Below are 24,549 nucleotides of genomic sequence, written 5' to 3'. Positions count from 1 at the left end.
TCTGCCTCTTTGGAGGTGGGTTGTTTTAAGGCTCTGTTGGGCTGGAGGAAATGCTCAAGAGTTATAATCTGTAAAAGGCTGTGCAGATGGTATTACTGCCCCCAGGAGGTGGCGTTGGCCATATCAGGGCTCCCCTTGGGATAGAGGTAAGGGTCATGGGTTGGTCCCGTGGGGGGCTGGGGGATTTGACCCAAGCCTGCATGTTGAATTGCAAGGAGAAGCGGTAGATGGTTTGAGGGTCAAAGTATGTTGACCTACAGTCTCATCTATGCAGGCAGTTCTTATACACACACACACACACACACACACACACACACGCGTGCAGGAAGGACTGCAGGGGTTATTCATCCCTCTGTTCAGTGCATCTCTCTGAGAACACGGGGTGAGTGTGCAGTGCGTGATGGTAGGAGTGAGGACAGGCCGCTGTATCTGATGATGGGGATACCGCCGATGGGTGGACCCACCGGAAGCAGTAAGAGGACCATTCTCGTGATGAGGTCTGCGGAGCGCTGGCCCAGGGGTGATGGTGATGGAGAGCTCCTTGAAGCAGCCATGGGAGGCCTCCCTGAAGAGGTGGCCTTGGGTGATGCATGAAGGTGAGAGAGAGCCATGCAGGAGGAACGTTCTAGGCAGGGGCACAGAGGCTGCAGAGGCCCCAAGGACAGGCAGCGGGGAAGGTTTCCCTGGGCTATGCCCCGTGGACCAGCGGCAGGAGTTTGGGGTTGATTCTAAGTGCGCTGGGCTTTGTGGTTCTCTGTTTCTTTTATCCCTCTGATTTTCTGTAGGGAGCATGTATTGCTCTCGTAGCTTTAACTGAAGACAGCAGTAAAATATCATTGCTTTTAAAGAAACATTGGCATCTCTGGTGTCTGGTGCGTGGCGTATCCCAGGATGGGGGTGGGGACGGTGCTGGGCTCAGGTCAGTCCTGGCATCATCCAGCTCTTCAGGAGGTCACCTGGAGTCCCTTCCCTGGCCACCAGGGCCCTGCCGGGCTCTCAGACCCACGGGCCCACCCCTTCTTACTCCTGAGTGAGAAAGCTGCTAATCTGAAATTCATAACCAGCTTCTTCCCTGTTCATTGATCTCATGAAGAACACCTACAATAATATTGTAGGGGCCACCTCCAGACAGACAGGAGGAGATTGAAGAAATAAATGAAGACCCTCTTTGTAAGAGAAGATTAGGTGCCTAACCGGGGAGACGTGTGGCTACCCTCATGCGTCTCTAATCTGCTGTCGGGTGGGTTGCTCTCGGCCTGGCTGTGAGGGTGTCCATGTTTTGGCCACTTGCAGGCTTCTGTCTGGGTCTGTGTTCTTTAGGGGGCACTAGGTTGGGGGTGATAGGGCCCCCTGACAAGTCCCTTTTCCCATGGGCCATTAATATCCCCAATACATTCATGAAATAGAACCGCCAGATGGATTTGTAAATGTCCCAGTAAGCAGCTAAAAAATTGCTAAGGACGGGCTTTCCAGCTGTAAAGAATGAAAAGAAGAGCACAATTGGCTGAAAATGGAAGAGAATGTGCTGGAAACTCCTTGCTCATCTGCAGTAACGGCGCGATGACGGATGGGCAGCCTGGAGCCCGCAGACCGATCGGCCCGGTAATTCCTGTCTGTGCAGGGAGGTGGGATCGCAGGGAGGATAAGAGCTCCCATCGGGCAGTCAGGCAGGCCTGTCTTCACGCCTCCTTCAGCTTCTTATCTGCTGTGTGACCTTCACTTAGTCACTCAACCTCTCTGTGCCTCATTTGTAAAATGGGAAGACTTATTTACCTACCCCATAGGGTTGGGGAGGAGTGACAAGTCATGAACTTAGTACACTGCGGACTCAGGGAGAAGCCCTCGAGGAGTGGTGGCTGTTGTTATAAAAAGCCTGCCTCTCCCTGATCCGAGACCCCACAGACACACCTGCCAATCAACCAGCCTCAATGTCGGCTGAGCCGTTTTCTTCTGGCCACACTGGTTGACTCCAGTTTCCCACCCTGGACCTTGGCTCATTCTCATCTTCTGGCTGTTTCTCGTCCACCCGGCAGAGTCCGACCCACCCCGGCTTGAATGGAGCTCTCGTGACACTCCACCCCCCACGGCCCCCACCCGCCCTGCTGGGCGGCATCGGACCCTGACCCTCGTGTCCCAGGGCTCCTGTTCAGGCCTTGGTGGGGGCCCTCGGAGGGAAGCCCCCGTGTCTTCACGCCTCCCGTCTGCCCCACCTAGACCTTCCGCCCCGGGGGGCAGGACGAGCCTCACCCCCAGTGCTGACCGGGGCTCAGGCCGGGGAAGCCCTGGACAGAGGCGTGGACCCAGGGTGGGTGTGCTGTGAGCTGGTCCCTGCATCCTGGCAGGCTGGTTGCCATGGGGGGCGGGGAGCTGCCGTAAGAGGGGCTTCCAGGAGGGCAGGGCCACGACACCGGAGAGTGAGCCGTGGCTGTCACAACATGCGACTCGGGGAGGGTCTTCGAAGGGGCAGAGGCCGAGTGGGGGCTCTCCAGAATGAGGCTGGGAGCTGAGGCTAGCGGGTGCTGGGGATCCGGCCTGGGGGGGCCAGGTATTCCAGGGAGGCGTGTGGGCTCCCCTCTGGAAACCAGGGGTGCTGAGCAGAGGCTGAGCTCCCGTGAACACCCATGCCCAGGATGACCCCGAGGCCTGGACACCGCTCAGGTCTGCCCCAAGGCAAGAACACCAGGCCGTTTCTGCCTCCGGCTAGGAGTGACAGCCATGCCCTCGAGAACCGTCAGTGCCCGAGCGGGGATTCGCGAGATGCTGGAAGGCCCGCTCTCTGTGACTGGCAGGTGCCAGGTTGGCCTCCCCACCCCCTGCCAGGAGAAGCCTGCAGCCTCCACAGCCCCTCCCCTCCCCTGGAACCCCCAGTCTCAGACCCCGGCACTGGCCTGGGAGTGGCTGCCCGGAGGAGTGACCGCTCACCCCTCCTCTCCAGCTTGCTGCCCGCCTTGGGACAGCTCCGGCCTCTCTGTCTGGCACCCCCTTCTCCATCCCCTCCTTTCGCTCCTGGTTCTCCTTCTCGCTGACGGTGGCTCCTCTCAGGACCAGCCCTGAGCTTCTCAACTGCTTTCTTTCCAGACGATAATGAGGCCTCCCCACTCTGCTGCCCCGAGCTTGCTCCCACCCAGACTCACAGATGCCTCCCACTCAGCCCTGACCAGATCTGTCTTTGAGAGCCAGCTGGTATATTATTCGGTCGTCTCAGAAGATGCCTCCTCCTGGCTGTCCACCAGGATTTTAGACTCGTTCTGTCTCAAGCTGAACTCCCAAACTGTAGACCCACACCCAGAGGGTGTGTAGTAAGGCACAGGCCTCCACTGAGACCCTCTCAACCCCAGCTCCCTTCCCTCTGAAGCTATCAGGGCCTCCCATTGTTATTTGGGCCCTGCTGTTGTCTGTCCTGCCCACGTCCTCGTCACTCACTTCTGCCACCCGCTGAGCTGCTTTGGGCTCCCGAGTGGGCCGTCCTGCCAGCCCGCCCATTCTCCCGCAGGACCTGTGAGCCCTTTGAGGGTCGGGACTGTGCTGGGTCAAGTGCAGGGCCTCAGAGTCCACCCTGGCCCTGAGGGGTGCTGACCGGCATCTGCTGAAAGGTCTGTAGAGCACCCAAGTGTCTCTACCCTTGGCAGCATCGGGCGGGGAGGAAGATGAGGGCCTGGAAATGGAGTGTTTAGAAGTTATAATTAACTTTTTACTGGCGCCCTAGCATAAAACGATGTATAAGACAATATAAAAGGGGTCCAAGGATCTAGTTAAATAAAGCTAGGTCTTTTGCAAGTAAACCCTTAATTAAAATCTGTGAGGGAGGAAGAGAGAGGAGGGGAAGCAGAGAAACCGTTCCGAGGTGGGTTTCTTCGGTGTTTGCCTCATCTGCTGCTGCAGGGAGGCCTCAGGGCTGCGGGCAGGGGCCGGGGGTGGTTGGGGAAGAAAGGGCTCCACACCATCTTTCTGCCTCTGTGCCATCAGACTCGGGAGCCCCTGACGGGAGCTGCGGGTGGACCCAAGGGGCTTTGGCAAGGAGTGGGGGGCCTCGGGGTCCCCGTGCAGGAGCGGGAGATGGCTCCTGGGTGCAGAACTGGTCTTTGCGGGAACAACGATTTCAGATGTGGCTGGAAGTTGACGACCTCCCTACCCACTGCCCACTTTCAGTCCTTCTCTTCTCCCCCCACCCCCAACACTCCCCTTCCGACGGTCCGGGATGAGGCCAAGGCCAAGGCCAAGTTAACGCTCCCCACTCCCCGCAGCTCTGCCCCCAGCAGCTTATGCAAGTCATTGCTTTTGTCTTATTCCTGTGAAAATTATTTTTTGTTTTTCACGTCCATCCTTCTCGCCTCCCCACAAAGGGGTGCAAAGGCTCCCTTCTTCCCAGAGCCTCGGACCTGGGTGTTCACATCTGTCTCTTTGTGCCCAGTACCCGCCCCGGGCTGTGGACCGTCCCCACAGTGGACATCAGAGCATCAGGCCCAAGAGACAGGACCTGGGTGACCCTGGCCGGTGTGTGCACACCCCATGAATGGGGCTGAAAATCTTCTGGGTTTCTTGGGCGGAGCCATCCTGCTGTCCTGCGCCATATGGCCAGGGTGGTGGGGGTGTGGTAGGTTTTTTGGGACTGGCCGCGGTCCCAGGGCTCAGCGGGCCGGCATGTCTGGTTGGACAGGCCTCGTGTGGACCGAGGTCAGGGCTCACAGCCTGTCCAGTAGGGCTGGGAGCCCCTCTCTGACACTGCCTTTGACCTCGCTTTTCCTGCTGAGTGCTCACGTCCACATCCACAAAATGTGACGTTTGGACCATGTGTTGACTAAGGCCCCTCCCTGGGCTCCAGTTCGGCTCTTCTCTTGGACCACACTCCTCCTGGCCTCTGAGCCCTGCTGTGGGTGAGCTGAGTGTCCGTCTCTCTCACAGGAGAACAGGGGAGGGGTCCACATGAGTCCCAGTCATCCCAGGTCTTGGCCGGTGTGGGGGGCGCTGTGTTCACTGTCTTATCTTGAAGATTTAGTGATGACCAATGCAGCTACTTCCAGAGGGTCCAGGGACCCATGTAGGGTCTGATGATGGAATAAACAGGCAAGGTCACTTAAGTGATTGGATCAATGAATCAGACGATCAGGGGGAGGTGATAGTGATCAAGGTGGAAGGTTTTTTGACTTTTTATATAGATGGTTTCTGTTCAGTTCAGTCACTCGGTCGTGTCCGACTCTTTGCGATCCCATGGACTGCAGCACTCCAGGCCTCCCTGTCCATCACCAACTCCCAGAGTAGATGGTTTAGGATGGCCTAAAAGAAGACCCATGAGCAGAGAAGGACCTAGCCGTGAATTGCCTGGTTTGCAGCCCAAGGTCTGCAGGGCTGAGCCCAGAGATGGTAGAGGCCAGGGAGGAAGGCCCAGGTCTGCTGATGAGGAGGGCGAAGATGTGAATTTTATCCTGAGTGTTAAAGAGGCCACCGGGGCTTAGAGTCTCTTGGACAGCCAGGAGATCCAACCAGTCCATCCTAAAGGAAATCAGTCCTGAATATTCACTGGAAGGACTGATGCCGAAACTGAAACTCCAATACTTTGGCCACCTGATGCAAAGAACTGACTCATTGGAAAAGACCCTGATGCTGGGAAAGACTGAAGGCAGGTGGAGAAGGGGACGACAGAGGATGAGATGGCTGGCTGGCATCACTGACTCAACGGACATGAGTTTGAGTAAGCTCCGGGAGTTGATGATGGACAGGGAGGCCTGGCGTGCTGCAGTCCATGGGGTTGCAAAGAGTCGGACACGACTGAGTGACTGAACTGAACTGAATGGTGTGACTCGGTGTTTTGGCAACTCCTTTGGCTTCCGGGTGGTGCATGGTCACAGCAGGTGGAGGAGGACGCTGGGGCCCCAGGAGAGGCAGGGGGACCTGGGAGTGGACCTGGAGCTGGCCCAAGGGACAGAGAGTGGGGCGGGGGTTCGGCTACAGCGTGGAAATGAGCTCAACAGGAGAGGTTGCTGGGAGAGACGGGCTGAAGGGCTGGGGGATGGTTAACAGGTGTCCATGGAACCCGGCAGGCCTGGCACAAGGTGGGCTGGCCTTCGTCACCAAGTGGGCGCCCCTGGTGGCTCAGATGGTTAACGAATCCACCTGCAATGCGGGAGACTGGGGTTTGATCCCTGGGTCGGGAAGATCCCCCTGGAGAAGGAAATGGCAACCCACTCCAGTGCTCTTGCATGGCAAATCCCATGAACTGAGGAGCCTGGTGGGCTACAGTCCTCAGGGTTACAAGGGTCAGACACGACTGAGCAACCAAGTGCACACATACACATGACTCCAGTTTTTAGAGAGCTCGTAATAATCATCCGTGGATGTGCACACTAGACTTAAAGCGGATTCTGGCTCATTTGCTTGTTCGTTTGGATAAAAAGGCCTGATCCAGATGTTCTCCAGACACAGGAGGTTGCTATTCCTGCAAAGATTAGAGATTGAATATTTAAAAGAAAAAAAATTTTTTTGACTCTTCGCCTCACATCATCTCTGCTGTCTCTGCTTGGGAGTGGGTTGGTGTCAAGGGATTTTGGTCATGTGTAAGTGCAGTGGCCAGCATGACTGATAAACAAGAGGGAGACTGATGCTCAGATCAAAAATAGGAGGGCGAGGAGAGCAGAGGTTTGGTATTCATTCAAAAAATTAACTTTCTCTATTCTTCACCAAAAAAAAAAATTTCTCACAAAGCCAAGCTGTGTTTCAGGGCCTAAAAGAGAGAAAATTAACTTCTAATAAAGATGAAAAATCTAGAATTCTAAGTGGTAGTCAAGCGATTTTGGCCAGCTGTAATTACAGTATTTTCATGTTAATGTATAAACCCCTTGAAAGGTGTGCTTAAGTGCTAATTATCTATTTACAACAGAATGGCTTTGGAAATGAAATGAGACCCACTGCAGGGGTGTGTGTGTGTGTGTGTGTGTGTATTTCAAACATGTTTTGTGGTTGTTTTTTTTTAAAGACTGTCATCCTAAAAATCTTTGCTTTATATTAATTTTTTAAATGTTTAAATAAGGTACAGATGCATTTCTCTGAAAGGTATGGGCTCTCTGAAAGTTTTTCCTTAGTTTTATTTTTTGTGTTTTTTGTTCATTTGGGTTTTTGGTTGCTTATTTATATCTCATCTTGTGTGAGAGGATTTGAGATGGTTTATAAAAAACAGTAAGAGTGGTAAAATGGTAGAGTGTTGGTGATAAATTAAGAGCCAGAATTAAGAAAAAGAAATCAGAGCAATTCAGAGGGAGGGCTTAGACTATCAACACCTGGGCTCACATGGGCTCTCTCTTCTGGACCCTGAGCTTCCTGGGGGCCAGGGTGAAAAAAGGTAGATGCATTTGCAAATGGCTGTGATTTTTTTGTGGAAGACATGTGTCAGTCCCTCTGATTGGTCCATCCCCTCTAGCAATGTCTGATGTCCATTTCAGCTGTGAGTCTCTTGAGGATCAGACCTATGTTCTGGTCATCTCTGTGTAGGGAGACCTTGGTAAAGATTTTTGATTTCAATAATGTGAATAGAAAAAATAATGAATATTTATTTAGTCTTTTCCAGTACATAAAACATTTCTGTCATTCATTTTGTGCTTTCTGTCTCCTTCCTCTGCTTATTGTTTGGATTGATTGAAGCTTCTTTTTTTCCCCTCTACTGGTTTGGAAATTCTCCATTCTTTTTTGATTTGTTTAGCAGAAACTCATAATATTTTAATATGCATATCCAACTTAGTCTAAAATTAATCAACACTTCCACTCTTCCCTGAAGGTCCCTGGAATGTACCCACCACACCCCCTCCTAACACTGTCTTATGTATCTTTGTTGTCTGGAGTTTGCCATCTTACTTTTTTAACACCACCTCACAGCAGTCACCGTCATTACTGTGTTTTCCCATTTGCACCTGATTCTCTGCTCAACGGACGTTTGCCGAGCCCTTTTGTTGTGTGTGGGGTACAATTCTGGGCACTGAAGATGCAGCAGTGAACATGCAGAAGACAGGCGTGGGCAAACAGCTGTAACATGCTGGGGGGTCAGGGGTAAGGGGACAGGGTGTGACGTCACCTCCTGATGAGGTGGCACCAGAGACCAGAATGGAGGGAGCCGGCCGCGGCCACATCAGGGAGGGCATTCTGACGTGGAGGGCAGCAGCTCTGAGTCGGAGAGTTGGGACCTTCGAGGACTGGCAAGGAGGCAGGGGGCCTGGGGTGCTCATGGAGGGCCTGAGGGCCAGGGGGGCCATGGGGGCTGGGTGGGGACCGAGTAGGCAGGTGGGGCTGCTTCATGGAGGAGGGAGACCTTGGCATTTGGGTAGTGTTTGGACAAGTGGAGGGCGGGGTGCAGGCCTTCCACCTCAAAGGGGCAGGCTGTCCAAGAGTCCAAGGCTGGAGCTCCTACTTGCCGTTAGGTTGCACCCCTTTGTTCATTCAGCGTACATTTACTGAGCACCTCCCCTAGTCTAGGGCATCTGTTAGATGCCCAGGATATGGTGGGTAGCAAAACAGCCAAGACTCCCATGCCACAGGAACATACACAAGAAAATGCCATGATGTCAAGGAGGCATGACCAGGTGAGACACTCAGCTGCCTCCCAGGTGTGTGAGATGGAGAGCTGGTGATTCACCCGCCCTGCATCTGGGGGTCCGCGTCCATCCAGAGGAGGATGGCGAGGCCTTCCTCCCAGACTGGTGATTGTGCCGATGAGAGACGAAGGGTTAAAAACAACTTGTGCTCTGAGGTTTTGCTGGGTTTTCTGTTGTGAACCTTCTTCTTTGCCCTGAAGTGCATTTTTGCTCATCAGCGCCGGTTGTGGGCTGTGGAACCATTGGAGGAAATCATTGGTTGGAAGAGAAATAGCTGGTTGGCCATTCGAGAGTTAGGGGAAGCAAGATTCTCTTGCTAGTATGCTTTTTTTTTTTTTTTCTACAAACATGGAGAGATGTGTTTGGATATGAAATCAGTCTGTGGGTTTTTTAAAATGTCATTTTCATGTTGGACTTCATTCCAAAACAGGAATAGTCAACAAGCCAGAAAATCCTGCCCAGCACAGAATTGAAATATTCCATCCCCCTGTGCACACACTTCTGAAATGTCTGAGAGGTTCCATTTTTCTGTCTATACCACCTTCCTCTGCCTGCCCCCTGCACCTGGACTCAGCCCAGCCTTTGTCAGAGGTTCGGTGACTAGTTTGGTTTGGAGGTTGTGACCACCACTTAGAGAGGCTGTGGGAACTGCCCTGTCCTGGTATCCTTGCCATGGCTTACAGAGCTTGCCCCTTCTCGTGGAGCGTCCCCCAGCCCCCACCCTGGTCTCTCCCAGGCAGCCCTGCTCCGACGCCAGGTGCTTGAGAATTCCCTGGAGAGGTGGCGGGAAATCTGGTTAAGATGCAGGTCTCAGTCTGGTGGTCCTGAGATGGGCTGGAGATCCTGCATTTCTAGCCTCCATATGTTTGTGTTTTTGTAGGTTTTTTTTTTTTTTTTTTCCCATAGCTGATATCTAGTCTTTAGCATTGTGGTCAGAAAAGATGCTTGAAATGATTTCAATTTTTAAAAATTTAGCAAGGCTTGATTTGTGACCCAAGATGTGATCTATCCCGGGGAAAGTTCCATGTGCACCTGAGAAAAAAGTCATCTCTGCTGGTTTTGGATGAAACGTCCTGTAGGTATCAATTGGAGATTCTGAATTTCTAGCCAGCTCCCAGCCGGTGAGTAGCCAGAGCCTGAGCTGTCCAGTGCTCCAGCCACCTGTCTCTTGGGGATATTGAGCACTTGAACGGTGGCTAGTGTGACTGAGAAACTGACTCTTGTGTTTCATTTCATTGCAATTAATTTAAATTAAATAGCCACAGGGGGTTAATGGCTACTGTAGGGACAAGACAACCCCTTGAAGAGTCTGCTGTTACTGTCTCTATGGATGAAAGAACTGAGCTCAGAGAGGCAGAGAGCTTGCCCGAGATTGTATAGTGGATAAAATTGGAATCAAGATTTCTGACCCAAGGCCTAGGCTCTTTTAAAACTTTAAAATTCTTTTCTTAATACCTGGTGGCTCAAACAGTAAAGAATCTGCCTGCAATGCAAGAGACCCAGGTTCGATCCCTGGGTCAGGAAGATCCCCTGGAGAAGGGAATGGCTACTCACTCCACTATTCTTGCCTGGAAATTTCCATGGACAGAAGAGTCTGGGGGGCTACAGTCCATGGGGTCTCAAAGAGTCGGACTGAACGACTACCACTTTCACTTTCAAGGTGACCTTGTATATTCAGAAAATCCATGCCCTTTCTATTAGCAGATTCCTCCTATCCAAGTCTGTTTTAGAATTTGTGGTTAGAAGTAACACTTTATAGCATCAGAACCAATTCACAAAGTCATATTTAAGTTGCTGGCAGGACACATGAAGGTTCAACACTCTATGTTTCATATGTGAAAGCCACATTTTGCTACAAAGCATTGTATACAGGTTACATGAGGGCTGAGCAATGATTTTTTTCTGGCCAGCACTTTACAATTTAAAGGTGCATTCATGTTGTTTGCTTGCTTCTCCCTTGAAACAAACAGCCTGGGTCCTGAGTAATGTCATCCCCACTTTACAGATGAGAAGCTGGAGACCTGTTGTAGGAATGTAGTTTCCTGGGGGTCACCCAGGTCCTGGATGTCAGGGGTCACCTTCCCAGAGAGCCCTTCTGGATGGCCCTACATGAGCCACCCCCCACCATCCCAATGTGCCCTGTCCCTCTCACCTGGCTTTATTTCTTCCCATATCTGTTATCCCCACCTGATCTAGTACCTAATTCTTTGTTCCTTTATTGCTAATTCTCAGGAAGGTTCACTCCTCAAAGGCAGGGATTGTGCTGTCTGTCTCAGTCATGTTGCATCTTCAGCACCACGGACAGCACCAGCCTCCCAGTAGGCACTAAATATTGTTACTTATTATTTATAAATTAAATTATTTATAAATCCAGAAGTGAGAGAAGAGACAGTGGAGAGAATGCAGGCTTTGGAGCGGGCAGGACTGCCTCCCCCACCCTGCTCGGCCATATGTCTGCTGGGGAGTATTGAAAAAGTGATTACTCTCTTGGGCCTCAGCTTATTCTTCTGCAGTGTGGGGCTAACACGCATTTCTTTGTAGGCTGTTGTGGGGATTGAATAAGACACTGCAGGTGGGATCCTGTTTAAGCATGTGCATCTGGAGAGACCCCCTTGAGTGTGGGCTGTGGCCCCATTCTTCCAAGCCACCTGGTTTTCAGCATATTATGTCTTCTTCCTGAGCCTCAGTTTTTTCATCTGTAAAATGGGACTGATACTGGGAGGGCTCTGTGAGGCAGGGACTGATCTGGGCTCAACACAGGGTCTGACCTGAGAGCTACTCACATAAATGCTGCCACTGTTTTTGTTGTGGCTGTTTTGTGAATGCATCTAAAGTGCCTGGCAAAAAGCAGATACCCAGTTGATGGGAGCTTTTTTTTTGTTTGGTTTTGTTTTAAATGATGGACCAGATTTAAACTCTTACCCATACAATGTTCATTCACATTTTTTTCTCCATTAACAGACAATGTTGTGATAGCTTCAGGTGGACAGTGAAGGGACTCAGCCATGAATATACATGTATCCATTCTCCCCCAAACTCCCCTATGGGAGTTTTAATTACTATTGTTAATATCAGGCAAGGATGCCTTCCTTTTTAAAATATTATTATATATTTATTTATCTGGCTGTGTCAGGTCTTAGCTGTGGAATATGAGATGTAGTTTCCTGACCAGGAATGGAACCTACACCCTCTGCACTGAGAGCATGGAGTCAGTCACTGGACCACCGGGGAAGTTCTCGGCCTTCCTTTTAAAAAGATATCAGATGTTTAAAAGCTAGGATTTAGTTCTATAGAATTTGCTTTAAAGAAAATCAGTTTTTAAAAAGTGTATAAGTTTGTTTTTTTGATTTCTCTTAAGAAGAAGGGATTTCACACCTTTCCAAGTGTGCACGATGCAAATGAAGATCTGAGCGCTCTGGGAAGGCCGTTTGGAGCTAATTCAGGGCTGGTTTGACAGCCGTGACACTGAAGGGGAAGCGTGGAGCTGACAAAGCGGGGCTTTCTCTGGTGGCGTCCCAGCCGCTCCAAATAGTCACTTTCCAGACTAGCGTTTGTCATACTGGTGTTTGAAAGAAGTTTTTTGTTCATTGATCCAACCGGAACCCCTCTCCCTTTAACACTTTGTTGGCTCCCTGCTGTGTCCCGGGTAAAGTCCAGACCTTCCTGGGTAGCCGCGGGCGTCCCCTCCTGCTGTGACCCCATCTGTCCCTTCCCAGACCTGCCCCCTCTCACATTCTCATCTGCCCTGGGTTTTTAAGCAGTTGCCGAATACCTGGCAGGTGGGTTTTTCCCACCTCCGTGTCTTTGCTTGTGGGGTGTAGTCTTCCTGGAGGCCCCTCCCAGCTTCGTCTGCCTGGAGAGCTCCTATTTCTCTGATCCTGCTCTCATTCGCCTTTGAAGCGCCTCCCTCCCTTCTGATGGGGGAAAGGAAAACTCACTGCTGTGTATGGTTCCCTAGGTCTTGGTACCACCCCACTGCATGCACGCGTGCGTGATCAGTCGCTTCAGTCACGTCTGATTCGTTGCGACCCTGTGGGCTTAGCCCACCAGGCTCCTCTGTCCATGGGATTCTCCAGGCAAGAATACTGGAGTGGGTTATCATTTCCTTCTCCAGGGGTTCTTCCTGACCCAGGGATTGAACCCAGGTCTCTTACATCTTCTGCATTGGTAGGCAGGTTCTTTACCACGAACGCCACCTGGGAAGACCACCACTCCCATTACAGATCCCAAATTGCTTGCCTGTGTCTTTCCCACACTAGATTACGGGAGAAGGGACTGGGGAGGGGGGAACTGCTCTGTCCCCAGCTCCCAGCACAGAGGGTCCAGCACTTATTACGACCAAGGAGAGTGACTGTGGAATGAAGGAAAGCATACACAAAGGTGGTGAGAGGGTTTTACTCTCCTGTATCTTAATCTTCAAAATGTTTCAGTTTAGTTCAGTTCAGTTTGGTCGCTCACTCATGTCCGACTCTTTCTGACCCCATGAAGTGCAGCACGCCAGACCTCCCTGTCCATCACCAACTCCCGGAGTCCACCCAAACCCATGTCCATTGTGTCGGTGATGCCATCCAACCATCTCATCCTCTGTCATCCCCTTCTCCTCCTGCCCTCAATCTTTCTAGCATCAGGGTCTTTTCCAATGAGTCAGCTCTCTGCATCAGGTGGCCAAAGTATTGGAGTTTCAGCTTCAACATCGCTTTAAAACACTTGGTTTCACTAAGAAGTATTTTAAAAATAGGAATCTTTTGTCTTCATCATTTTCAAATAATTACTTCAGCTCCTACTGCAAAGAAGATTGTTTTGAATCAATTTTCCCCCTTTAAATGGTTTATCTGTAGGTGTCAGAAGGCATCAGAAGAACCTTTTGGAAAATGTTTGTTCAGTAACATGAGGGTCAGTTCTCTGCCCTGTATCCTTGCCTTTCATCCAGGGTGGTCAGATCCCAGGTGAAATCCATGCTGGGAATTTTTTGGAAGGGTAGAAGCAAGTATAGAGTTCCTGGCCTGGAACTCCTCAATTAGGGCTTTTTTATAAAGTGGGGAGGCTAAGGGGGCCCAGTCTTCAGATGGCCACTCAGTCCCTTTCCACCTTGAAACGCTGATGACTTCCAAAGTTCTAGGATTTTTCGCTTCCAAGGTCAGAATGATTGGCCACCAGGGTTCTAAGATTCGAGGACTCTCAGAGTTCCAGGAACCTAATGTTCTACCTTGGATTCAAGGCACTCAGTTCTCTTCTAAGATTATTTAAAAAAAAATTTTGTGATTAAATATACATAACATTTACCACTGTAACCTTTTTCAACTGTACAGTTCAGTGGCATGTACTTCATTCATACTGTTATGGAGCCATCATACCGTCTGTCTCCTTCACACTGTCATGGAGCCATCATACCGTCTGTCTCCTGAACTCTTATGCTCCCCAAACTGAAACCCTGTATCCATGAAACACTACCCCCTCCAGCATCTGGTATCCAGGATTATTTTGTTTCTGTTAATCTGACTACAAAGATCTCCTACATGTAGAATCATACAGTTTTTGTTCTTTTTTGATTGGCTTATTTCACTGAACATAATATCCTTAAGGTTCACCCATGTTGTAGCATGGAGTCAAAATTTCCTCCCCTTTAAAGGTTGAATTATATTCCATTGCACAGATAGGCCACATTGTATTTGTCCATTTATCTGCTGACGAATGCTTGAGTTTTCCCACGTTTTAGCTGTTGTGAGTATGAATGTACAAATGCCCATTTGTGCCTCTGCTTCCAATTTGTTATGTTATGTACTCAGAAATGGAATTGCTGGATCATATGCTAGTTCTGTTTTAAATTTCTTTGAGAACTTTCTGTACCATGGTGGCTATTTCATTTTATTCTTCCACCAACAGTGCCCAAGGGCTGTTATTTCTCCATATCTTCAGCAGCTCTTGTTTTCTGTTTTTCTGATAGTAACCTTTCTGATGTATGTGAGGTTATTATCTCATAGTTCTGTGTTCATTTCACTAATAATCTGATTTGCAAATATATTTTCCCCATTCTTTGGGTTGCCTTTCACTCTGCTGGTGGTATCTTTGATGTGTAGAAGTTTTACATTTTGATTTATTTTTTCTTTTGTTGCCCATGCTTTTGGTGTCATGTCCAAGAAATCATTGCCAAATCCAGTGTCAGGAAGCTTTCCTCCTATGGTTTCTTTTAAAGGTATTATAGCTTTTGCTCTTACCTCTAGATCTTTTTTCCATTTTGAGTTAATTTTTGCATATGGTGTCAAGGGGCTGGGGCTTCTGAGGTGGCGCTAGTGGTAAAGAACCCACCCGCCAATGCAGGAGACACAAGAGACGCGGGTTTGATCCCTGGGTCGGGAAGATACCCTGGAGGAGGGACTGGCAGCCGTTTCCAGTGTTCTTGCCTGGAGAATCGCATGGACAGAGGAGCCTGGTGAGCTACAGTCCAGGGGGTCACAAAAAGTTAGACATGACTAAAGTGACTTAGGAAGCATGGATTAAGTGGCTAGCTTCATTCTTTGACATGTGGATGTTCAGTTTTCCCAGCACCATTTGTTGAAGTCTATCCTTTCCCCATTGAATGATCTTAGGTTCTTTGTAAAAAATAACTTGACCATATATATTTATCTCTGGACTCTTCTATGGCATTGATCTGTGTGTTTGCATTTATGCCCATACCATACTGTTTTATTTACTGTAGCTTTGTAGTCAGTTCTGAAGTCAGGAAGTAAGAGACTTTCAACTTGGTTTTTTCTTTTTCGAGATTTCTTTGGCTATTTAGGGACCCTTGAGATTCCATGTGAATTTTAGGATGGATTTTCTGTTTCTGAAAGAAACATCATTGAAATTTTGGTAGTAATTCCATTGAATCTGTAGATCATTTTGGGCAGTATTGGTGTATTAATCATATGAAGTCTTTCAATTCATGGGCACAGGATATCTTTCCACTTATTGGTGTCTTCTTTGGTCTCTTAGCAGAAAATTTTGGAGTTTTTACATACAGATCTTCTACCTCCTTGGTCAAAATTATTTTTATGTATTTTATTCTTTATGATGCTATTGCAAATAGGGTTGTTTTCTTAATATCCTTTTCAGATTGTTTATTGTTAGTGTTTAAAAATGCAACTGATTGTCTTGCCCATTGTTTTTGTATCCTGCACCTTTGCTGAATTCGTTTAATTTGTTCTAAAATCTGTATTGCTTTTCAAAATGGTCTCAAAGGTTTGTTTACAAAGCCACAAGATATCTTGAAAATATTATGTTGTTTAAAATAAAGTCATTGAGAGCTCCTCATCGCAGGAGGCTTTACAAGGACTTAAGTGTATGGCACCATTTTTTCTTTTTTTTGAGAAATGTTTAATGCAAACACTTTGGTGTTATAATATGTCTGGCTGATTGTGACAGAAATGGGGAAATCGTGGCTTCAGCTACAGATGGATCAGGGTTCAGGTTCCCACTTCTGTGTTTACCCATTAGCACTTCTTTAACCTAACTGAGCCCCAGTTTCTTCATCCGCCAAGCTACTGCCCATCTTGTGGGGCTGTTGTGAGGGCTAGATGTGGGGCATGGGGGAGCCTGTCTCATGTTCTCAGCAGGTGACACCTGCGATGTCAGTCATGGCTGTCGGACCTGCCAGGTGAGGAGCTGCTTGGCTGGATCATCTGCCTTTGAACCTGGTTGCCAGACATCCTAGCACTTATACCCTCAGAATCTCAGAGGAATCAACCAGTTCGGGTTTTCTGCCTGTTCTGTCTTTCCACCAGCCTCAACTGTGGCCTCGTTTGATTTGGTTCTAGATTTTGAGCAGCAGGTAGAACAAGTGAGAGATCAGGCTGCCCTGGGCAGAGGTCGGAGGCAGGTGAGGAGTGCCTGGCCTCCGATGCCTTCGTTTAATTTCATTGCAATTTTATTTATTTCCCTATTGTTGCTCAGTCACGTTTGACTCTTTGCAACCCCCTGGACTATAGTCCGCCAGGCTCCTCTGTCCATGGGATTCTCCAGGCAAGAATACTGGAGTGTGTTGCCATTTCCTTCTCCAGGGGATCTTCCCGGCCCAGGATCGAACTGGTGTCTCCTGCGTCTCCTGCCTTGGCAGGCAGATTCTTTACCACGGAGCCACCTGTTAAGGTAATGCATCTGCGCCGTGAGTCAACAGCTACAAGGCTTATGGTAAAGCTAGCAGTCCTCTCTCTAGTGATTTCTATTCCCTAGGCATATTGGGTAGCTGCTGCTTTATTACAACGGTGTCTCTAAGTAACAACCTCGTATTGCTGCATTTTATTTTTCAGTTTTAGAGATTCCTTTCTATGTCTTATAGTGAAAACTTAGACACTTAGTCTCTCTATCCATATATACACATCTCTGATCCTTTTTCTACAGTCCCATCACAATTTTTGGTTGAATATTCACTATGTAACCTATTGTTTCTCGTAAAGCAATTAATTGGTTTGTTTGCTTGTTTTTCCGTGTACCCATCGTGGTTCATCCCTGTCTCCTGCAGGGTTTTAAATGCCTCGCAGCAGTGTGGTGAGCTGGGCTGGACCATCTGTTGGCTCATTTTTCTTGTACTTCCTGAGCTTCTGACCCCTGCCCCAGTCTGGATTAGCTGCCCCCCAGGCCTCGGCACACTCACCTTCCTGGGATCGCCCTTCACCATTTCCGTTTGCCTTCCTTCTGCCTGGGAGCCCCTGGTCCTGAGACCCCGTGACTTCCTTTTTCTTAGTTTACTCCCTCATTCTGGTGGAGCACATGCTTCAGTAACTTTCTGAGAAAGAATGCGCTGGAAATAAATGTTTGGCCAAATGGTATGTCACAAAAAGTATTTTTCCTCCATCGTAATTGGTAGTTTGGGTGTAGAATTGTAGGTGGCAGATCATTTTCCCTCAGAATGTGAAAGGCGTTGCTCCATTTTCTTTAAGTTTCCTTTGTCACTATTGAACATCTCATCCTTTGTATATGACCTGTTTTGTTTCTGGACAGTGTGTCTCAGATGTGAGTGGTTTTTATTCATTATTATGGTAACCCTTTAAATGGAGCAAATATTGTCTTTAATCCTGTGGATTTTTTACAAAATTTCTGACCCTTCTTTTTTTTTTTCCTGACTTCTCTTTCATAGCATTCACATGTGGGATCCCTGGTTTTGATTCTCTGATTTTTGTTTCATTTCATTGTTATTTTGTTTCAGTCTCAGGGAGATTTCCTCAACTACATCTTCTACTCTTTAACCAAAACGAAAATATCCTGGCATGGTTTAATTTCTTTTGTTAAGAGCGCCCTGCTAGAATTTCATGGATACAATGTCTTCTATCATCTCGCCAATGGTGATAACTGTATTTATATATATATATATATATATATATATATATATATATATATATTTTTTTTTTCCCTGCATCAACCCCATTTTCTCCAATTTCCTTTCTTCTTATTTGTGCCTCTGCCCATTTTCAGCTTGGAGGCTTTTCTCTGAGGTCTGATGACCCTATATGTTGTGTTTAAGAACCAGACATTTGAAAGCTGTTTTTTAAAAAATATTTATTTGGCTGCACCGGCTCTCAATCGCAGGATCTTTGATCTTCGATCGGCATGTGGGGTCTTTAGTTGCAGCATGTGGGATCTTAGTTTCCTGAGCAGGGATCAAACCCAGGCCCCCTGCATTGAGAGCACCGAGTCTTAGCCACTGGACCTCCAGGGAAGTCCCAAAGCTGTTGACAAGCTGTGTGTATACGTGAGTGTGTGCTTGGAGGGGGAATATACCATGATAGCCCTGGCCATCTCTTTGGGGAGCCCCTGATGCTGTCTGTAGGTTTTCCTCCTGGACATGTCTTTCTCCCCAGAGATGAATTCCCCGGTGTGCAAGGCTGGCTTCCAGAGTTGGAGAGTGTGTCGGGGAAGGGGCCTGGGGCCTCCACGGTCACCGTATTCATTCTTTCACTTCATCTTCCTGCTGTTCAGGCTCTGGCCTCACTGCCCACCCTCCCTCAGGCCCGGTGGTCTCTAAGTGGGGCTCTGTGGAGCCATTGTTTTTCCTTGAGAGTAAATGCCCTCTTTTCTGCAGAGGTTAGGGGGTGAAGGGCATGGTGACAGGACTGAGGGGGTTCTGGGCCTACCTGCTCCCCGATGTTCTAGGTCAGACTGAGCACCTGAGCCCGGGTTCCCAAGCCGCCTGGGGCTCTGGCCATAGCTTGTTCTGCTTCTCGGGCGAGAGTCATACCTTTTTATTCCTTTGCCATTGACTTCACAGGCTGTCAGCAACAAGCAGGCAGACGTGGGTGTTCAGAACATCCGCCCTGTGTGGGCCCTGTTTGTCGCTATCAAACAGGGGCCCCCACCCCGGAATCACCTGGAAGGTTTTAGGAAGCTGAACAGAGGTCAGGACCTCGGCGTCACCTCCTTGTGGGACCGATGGGGAAACTGAGGCCTGAGCAGGGGAGGCCTCACCTGGGTCCGGGGAGGTGGTATCAGAGGTGAGGCTAAGCCCAGGCCTCCCAGCCTCCAGCCCAGGCTCTTCCCGGCGCCTCTGGGTACCAGCCCTGCACCCAGGCCTCGTGCTCCACTGACGTCTGTTGAGGGAGTGAAAGATATGACAGTGTGGGGTCTGCCACCTGATATGCTGGTCAACATCTTGGCGATGGTCCTTCCAGAACCTCCCGTGGTGGGTCAGGGACCATCAGCATCCACCCCACATCCTCAGTCCTGCATGGGCTTCAGGGAATGTGTATGAGAACCTCCCCGTGTAGCCAGTCCTGTGCCGGCTGTAGAGAGGAAGCAGGTGGGTTCCAGTGTCAGGACGTCTGGCCGATGGGGGACGTGGACAAAACAGCTGATGGCGAGAGTGCAGGCTGGGCAGGGCTGGGTGGAAGAGGTGATCGTGGAAGACAGCCTGGAGGAAGTGGCACTTGCTGGTGAAGGGTGAGTTACAGTGGAGTTGGCTCAGGAGGAAGGCAGGAAGGGAGTCCTAGGTGGGTGGAACAGCATGAGCAAATCTCAGGAAGCCTTAGGCAGCTCAGAAGTGCATGGTGTGTCGTGCTGCGGGAAGGTGAGGTCATGGCACCGATGGGGCCTGGCCTGGAGGGGGCGCCATAGCCTTGAGTTCTGCAGGCCTGCTACATACAGGGTCACCAGCTGGGCCCCTGGCGAAGGTCTCAAGGGGCCTTTTGTGAAGTGTTTGAGGGGGGGTTGTTGCGTGTTCTGGCAAGCTGTGACTTCTGGGGAGGTTCCCACAAAATCTTTCTGGCTACGGAAGGCCTAATTTGGGGGAGAAAGAACACAGAAACCTTTCAGCCTTATCAGCCTCAAGTCCTTATCAGCCTCAAGTCATGTGTGGTCTGCCGTAGGGATTGAAACGAGCATTTAAATAGAAGATGAGGACTGAACGTTCCCGGTTTTAAAACATTTCCCAGGAAAAACAAATGTTTGAAAGTTAAACATTTTGGCTATTAGGAGGAAACAGAAGAAAAATGGCACTTGCCTTTTAAACATGGGCACTCGTGTTGGGTTATAAATCCAGAGCTTCCCACACGGGGCCCGAGCGGGCCAGCCTGCAGCTTGGCAGAGGGGCCACCCTCCCAGGACTGTCTGTCCCACAGTGGGGGTCTGAACACCCGGGCGTGGCCCGGCAGTCTGGATTCCAGGGTCACACTGTGACCCCAGGCACGTGACCTCACTGCCTTAGGTCTGCTTTCTCGTCTCCATCCTCCCAGCTCCCATCTCTGGGTTTCCTGCTGAAAGAGTGACAGTGGAAGTGTGAGTCGCTCAGTCGTGTCCGACTCTTTGCAGCCCCATGGACTGCAGCCCACCAGGCTCCTCTGTCCCTGGAAATCTCCAGGCCAGAATACTGAGTGGGTAGCCATTCCCTTCTCCAGGGAATCTCCCCAACCTAGGGATTGAACCTGGGTCTCCTGTGTTGCAAGCAAATTTTTTACTCTGTGAGCTACCAGGGAAGCCCTGAAAATGCTGGATTTCCTGGTAGAGCATGGAATTTCATCCTCCTTCCAGCCCTAAAGACAATGATGACAGCTGCCATCTGGGTTGTATAAATCCAGCCTTCAGTATTCTGAATTCTGACTTGGCATCTTGGAGGCTGGCTGACCCCGGTGGGACTAGCCCACCAGAGTTAATAATGCATTGCCGAGAAGAGTAAGGACTCGGGTCGAGCACACCTTTCACAAGCAAACCAGCCGATCCCGAGTTTTCCACCCCCGTCCTCCAATCCCCAGCCATGTCCTCTCCAAGGTTCTTGTATGCTGTCCTGGTCACCCCAGGGCCCGGGGACAGACATCGAGGATCAGCCCTCTCCCCCAGAGCCCACCCATCTTATTCACTAGCTCATCCTCCACCTCCTTGCCTTCCTCCTCAGGACAGTCATTTCCAAGTCTGCGAGTCTCATCACACTTGATTAAAACAAACTGCCGTTTAAGTACAATGCAAGGGCTTTACGTGTCTTCCCCGGTTTGATTTTTCTAAGAACTCTGTGAGGAGCCCTGAACATTCCACCTTTATGGATGAGGATGCCGGGACTCAGAGAAGTGATGGTTTTCCCTCCAGGGCAGATAGCCCGGAGGCGGAGGTGGGGTCCAGCTTGGCTTTCTAAGGGTGCCTAGAAGCATTGAGTATGAATTGCTGACCACAGTGCCCGGCGCAGAGCAGCACGAACCAGCGTCTGGGGGAACACAGCCTCTGCAGTGTGTGGCGTCGCTCAGCCCTGCCCTTGTCCCAGGCTCCCGTCTTCAGCCTCCCCTGCCTGCTCCTGCTGCACTCAGAATTCCCTTCTTGCGTTGCCGGCTCGTGTCCTCCACGCGTGCATGGCAGTAGCATGCGGGTACCCAAGCCACATGCAGCCTCCATGATGGCTTGAGGCTGGCTCCGTGTTCCAGAGTTGCTCTAGACCGTGTGCCATCCCAAGAAGTCTGCTCACATGACTCTCCCAGACATTGGCAAGTGTTTAAACACAGAACTGTCAAAGACTCACTAAAAATGCAATCAGAGATTGTTAACACTGTCTCTTTATTCCAGTCCCCTCTGCTGTTTTCTGCGAGCTGGGGATGGGCGGGCGGGGGAGCCGTAAGGGGGTATTTGTCTGATTGCCGCTGCATTCAGAGACACTTAAAACCCCGCCGGGCTCCACACGCTGCTCCGGGAACAGCGTAGATTATGGGGAAGCTTGCATGTATCTTGTTGAATTTAACAGATTATGCAGTTGGAAGGAAGCATTTTCTGTTAAATGGGATGGGGAAGTGTTAGTGAGAAGGAATTGTAACCTTTTGGAGGAAGATTAATCTTGGAAGCGCAAGTAGTGGATTTTGTTCGCATCCCTCTCTGCCCTGAACCCTGCGCTCACTTGCTGCTTGTGTTCACTGCTTGTGTGGGTGCCTGTCTATTTGGACATAGATGGCCAGTGAAGAGTTAGAACCATATGGTCATCTTCCAGTGCTCTGCTGATGTATACCTGATGGGTCTTTTTTTTACCACCCACAAAGCCATGATCAGCAAATGCCAAGATCTCAAGTGAGCTGGCTGAGAAGAAAGGAAGCATTTTGGAAAGATGGGCTGAACGTTACCACGCAGAATACAAATGCATAACAATGCTCACCAGCTCTGAAAAGCCAGGAGGAGGGCTGGTTTCCATAAGGACTTGCTGCTTCTCCCAGGCCTGAGGCTGGGCGACCACCCCCTGGCCCACCCAGCGAGGCTCACCTGGCCCAGGAACTGAGCGGACCCTCAGGTCCCTAAGCCGCTCTTCCCGAGCGTCCTGCCTTTCGAGGCCCCACCTCAGCCTGCATGTCCTCCTAGAGGCTGTTCTGTGTGCCCGAAAAACAAGCCACGCCAGGACAGTTGGGAGGAAAAATTTGGAGGAAGGGCGGGATCCAGGTAGAGAGAGATCAGTTGGTTTAAAGGAGACAGAGCTATCTCATGATGGGTGGACTGATTTGTAAATGCCTCCATCTGTCCGTAATCCATTCATCGTTGCCCACTGTCCACTCACTCACCCACCCATCCATCATCCATCCTCCCAGTGATCTGTCTCCCCGCTGAGAAGCGGTGTAGTGTGGTGGTACCGATTCAGGGTGAGTCTGATGAGGCCAAGCTACAAAGACTAAATGTCCAGTAACCTCTGTGCTTGTGTATCACTTTATTACTGATTTGGGTAACCTTTCTGAGCCTCTGTTTTCCGGTTGTAAAACGGGGATAGTAGCTTAAGTGTCTTTGAAGGTTAAATAGCTGGTGAGTTGCCAAGTCCAAGTTGCCACATCCAGACAGATGTGCTTGGGGCTGGACCTCCAGCTCAGGAGGACGTGGTGCTGGGAGGTCTCTGTGTTCACACACGGACGAGGCCCCTGCCTTCAGGCTGCGCAGCACCCACTTTTTGGAGCGACCGGAAGGTATTTGAGGGTGTCCATGACGGCTTGTTGGGGCTCCTGCCCCCGGCTGGCTTTGTGTACAGGAGCGCGTCCTCCCCTGGGAGGGAAGAAGCCTCAGTCACCTCCTCTGATCCGAGGCGGGAGGAGCCGGAGAGAGCCGACCGTCTCCTGCCCACTCCCCAGTCCCTGGTAGTCAGGAGCTGTGGAAATAAATGAAACTGTACGGTTGGAGTAATTTGCTAATTTGTTTAAGTAACACCCCCAGTCAGAGACATGACATAAATTAGTGCAGGGAGGCACTTGGGGTGGGACGGATGGGTGATGTGACGTGGAAACGCAGAGAACCAGTGCCGGAAGGCAGTCGTGATGGCCGCCGCACCAGCCGTGACTCCAGCTCGGCGAGGAGCTGGCCTGATGGCCTTGAAAGAATCTGAGCTGCTGACCCAGAGGTGTGAGGTCAGCTGGACCAGCTCCTAGCATCACTTGCCCTGCTTACCTGCTGTGGGACCTCAGGTCCCTGATGTGGGAACCTGGTTCCCCAGTTACGAGACCAGAGGTCACTGGGCCCGCCTTGGAAGCACCCAGCCTGTTACCAAGGGTGGCTGGCCCAACAGCGAGGTCCAGGAAATGGCAGGTTTCTCTCTGTGATGCCCTCAGGCCCTCTCCCCTCCCCACCGGCAGTCCGAGCATCACTGGAGGTGGGGGGGGGATCTCTGCACCCTGTTACCTGGAGTCCTAGTGGGGCCTTTGCTTTCCAGATTTCTGCTAGGACCTGCTTGGGCTGGAGGTGGGTGAAGCCCACATATCTCCTGTCTGCCCCCGAAGCTCTCCTGCGAGGGGAACAAGCAGACTGCTCAGCACCCCTGGGCCAGGCCAGGATGACAGATAGGAGGGTGTGTGAGGCGGGAGGCAGAGGGGCCTTGCAGAGCTCAGTGCCGTGGTCTGGTTGGCAGCACCGAGGGGCAGGGGCCAGGTCTGTTCCCTTCGTGTCTCCAGGGACTGTGGCCCGGGCCATAAACCCCAGTGCCTTAAAATGAGTGAGGCGGGCTTGGGTGTCAGTGGTAGAGACAGGCTGGGACTGCGCCAGACTGACCTCTGCTTCTTGACTGAAGGAGGCTCAGATACCTAGCACTTGCCTGGGCCAAGATTGTGAGATTTAGAATGGATTGATTTCTAGAAAACAGAAAGAATGACATTTTACTGGGAGTTTCTCTAATTTTTAACGTTGGCGATGAATTGAAATTTTAAAAAGACGAGAAAGTTTTTTTTTTTTTTGCCAAACAATATGTCAGTGGGCAGGGCTGGCCTGCAGGCTTCTAGCTGGCAAACTCTGGCCCAGGGAAGCTGACTCCTTTTTGAACCTCAAAAGCCTTTTTGCGTTTCCATTCACTGGCTTGCCTGATCCCAGAACAGTCTTGCGAGGTAGACATTTTTCTTCCCCTGTCACCGGTGAGGAAGCAGAGGGCCGTTAAACAGAGGCGGTTAAGTCGTGTGGCTCGTTAGTGTCTGAGCCCCAGCTGTCAACCCTTGAGCCCCCATGCCTGTCACTGGACAATCTCCCTGAGTTGACGAACAGCAGAGAAGAGGAAATGCTATTTTTCTGCAACCTATAAAGG

At 50.3% G+C, this 24,549-nt stretch overlaps 1 protein-coding gene across 3 annotated transcripts in view; it reads left to right on the top strand.

Annotated features, from left to right (window-relative positions):
- MPPED1 (metallophosphoesterase domain containing 1) overlaps positions 1-24,549 on the top strand; it is a 79,235-nt gene that overhangs the window by 26,484 nt on the left and 28,202 nt on the right. The window lies entirely within an intron of this gene.

This window comes from Cervus canadensis, chromosome 21, assembly GCF_019320065.1.
Source record: "Cervus canadensis isolate Bull #8, Minnesota chromosome 21, ASM1932006v1, whole genome shotgun sequence".
NCBI classification, from domain to species: Eukaryota; Metazoa; Chordata; class Mammalia; order Artiodactyla; family Cervidae; genus Cervus; species Cervus canadensis.
This window is presented reverse-complemented; position numbering and strand designations above follow the sequence as displayed.